This window comes from Dipodomys ordii, unplaced genomic scaffold (genome assembly GCF_000151885.1).
Source record: "Dipodomys ordii isolate 6190 unplaced genomic scaffold, Dord_2.0 Scaffold131, whole genome shotgun sequence".
NCBI lineage: Eukaryota > Metazoa > Chordata > Mammalia > Rodentia > Heteromyidae > Dipodomys > Dipodomys ordii.
Window position 1 is genome coordinate 4,662,845 of NW_012267347.1, and position 2,468 is coordinate 4,665,312.

The 2,468-nt window shown below is 39.9% G+C and overlaps 1 protein-coding gene across 1 annotated transcript in view; it reads left to right on the plus strand.

Moving 5' to 3' along the window:
• Nucleotides 1–2,468, plus strand: part of Cct3 (chaperonin containing TCP1, subunit 3 (gamma)) — a 31,407-nt gene that overhangs the window by 10,213 nt on the left and 18,726 nt on the right. The gene's annotated exons all lie outside the window — the stretch shown is intronic.

Genomic DNA, 2,468 nt, shown 5'->3' on the forward strand with positions numbered 1-2,468 from the left:
TAGCTCAAGTGGTAGAGTGCTCGCCTTGAGCTGAAGAGCTGAGGGACAGCACCCAGGCCCAGAGTTCAAGCCCCATGACCGACAAAAAAAAAAAAAGATTCAAGTTGGTAAGCTAGATGTGGTATCCCATGCCTGTAATCCCAGCAGTGCAGAGACAGGAAGATTGTGAGTTTAAGGTCACAACTTAGGCTAAATAATAAGACAGTGTCTCAGAAAACAAGGGGTAGGGATACAGCATGTTTAAGGTCCTATGTTTGATCACTAGTGCCCATAAACACAAAAAACATGGATGTGTAGGTAGGTAATGACCGTTTCTTAGAGCTATTATACAAATCACTATAGACTGATTGACTTTAAAACAATAGAAACTAGCCAGATGTAATAGTACACATCAGTAAACTCAGTACTCTGAGGCAAGGAGGAGCTAAATCAAGAGGATCACAAGCTCAGGTCTAGCCTGGGCTGTGTCGCAAGTTTCAAGCAGCCTTGGCAAAACAACAAAAAACTCAGGACTGGATCTATAGTTTCAATGTTTAGCAAGTGCAAGGCCCTAGGTTTAATCAACACCTCTGAAAGGAAGGAGGAAGAAAAGTGAGACTATATGACTGAAATCTAGTACATTCTGGATTGTGATCATTTCTAGTTTGCTTCGCTTTTGTTAAACTCATGGTCTGTGTCTTATTCTTCATTTGACTTACTCTTTAGTGTCTTTTTACAAGGATAATATAGTTTGGGGGTCTCACCCTAAATCTATATGACTTTTATCTTTTATCTTGAGTACATCTACAAAGATGCTGTTTCTAAATAAGTCAAATTCACAGGTTACTAGAGGTAGGACTCAGCATGTCTTCTCAGTGGACACAATTCAATTGCAATGTGGTATTTGCAGTAAATAAGCTAGACATTAGGTTTTCTGTCCTCAAGAAGCTCTAATAGGCTACTCTGGAGGCTGAGATCTAGTATGAAGCCAGCACACAGGTTCTAAGAGACTCTTATCTCCAGTTAAACTACCAAACAAACCAGAAGTGAAGGTGTGGTTCCAGTGATAAAATAGCACCCCAGCCCTGAATTCAAGTCCCAGACACATAGTCAAAAAACTAATAGTTAAATTTTCACAATAGCTTTTATCTCTGGGAGTCATTTTTTCATTTTTTAAGGTATAGTAAAGCAGTAAGAAGGAAGTTTGTGTAGAAACATGAACTTGAGTTATGGCCAAGCAGATTCGTGTAAGAGGTTTCTGAGTGGTTCTTGATAATCTACGTTTTTTTCTTCAGATTCAAGTCCAGCATCCAGCAGCCAAATCCATGATTGAAATTAGCCGGACTCAGGATGAAGAAGTAGGAGATGGGACCACCTCAGTAATTATTCTTGGTAAGAGAATAGAAAGCTAAAAAGGGAAATTACAATGTCAGTTTTGTGTTTGTTAGGTTTTGGGTTTGTTTTATTCAGGTCCTGGCATTTGAGCTGTGTTTGGGCATTTTCCCTGATCTCTTCTGGCTCAAGGCTAGTGCTCTACTCCTGAGTCACAGTCCACCTCCAGCTTTTTTTGGTTGGTTAATTGAAGAGTCTTATGATCTTCAGATCTCAGCCTCCTAACTATATTACAGGCTTGAGCCATACCCTCCTGGTGTCTGAAACTCTTATCTCCAATTAACCAAAAAAAAGCTGGATCTGAAAAGCTTGGTACTGCAAAAAAAAGGGGGGGGGAATAGCATCTAAGCAGGTAATATAAGCAATTTGCAAAATATTTTTTGAGAAAAATACATGATATCTTAAATTTTTTAGGGATTAAATTAAAATTCTTTATGCTGTTCGCATATAGTCACAGTGTATTTCAAAATTACTCCCCATCCTTTTAAAAAACACAAACTTTTTGCCAGTACTAGGGTTGGAACTATGTGTCAGCCTTGCTCAGCTGCCTTTTCTTTTTTTTTTTTTTTGGTCGGTTGTGGCTTGACCTCTGGACCTGGGTTCTGTCCCTCAGCTCTTCAGCTCAAGGCTATCCCTGTACCACTTGAGCCACAGTGCCACTTCCGGCTTTTTCTGCTTATGGGGTGCATCCCTTAGACTCATTTTCTGTGTTGATTATATGTAATATGTAATTTTGTGTACAGGTGTTCATGCACATGAACATGTCCATAGTAGGTCTGCCTTCCACTTGTGAGTGAAAATATAATCTGTTTCTATTGGTTTCTTTCTTGACTTCAGCTTTTTGCTGGTTAAGTGGAGAGATAGTCTCTTCTTGATTTGTCTGTCATAGCTGGCTCGGAACTGGGATCCTGAGATCTTAACCTCCTGAGTACCTAGGCATAAGTCAGTCATTCTTTTGCTTTATTTATTTTTATTTATTTTTATTTTTTTGTCAGTCGTGAGGCTTGAACTCTGGGCCTGGGCACTGTCCCTCAGCTCTTCAGCTCAAGGCTAGCACTCTACCACTTGAGCCACAGCGCCACTTCTGGCTTTTTTCT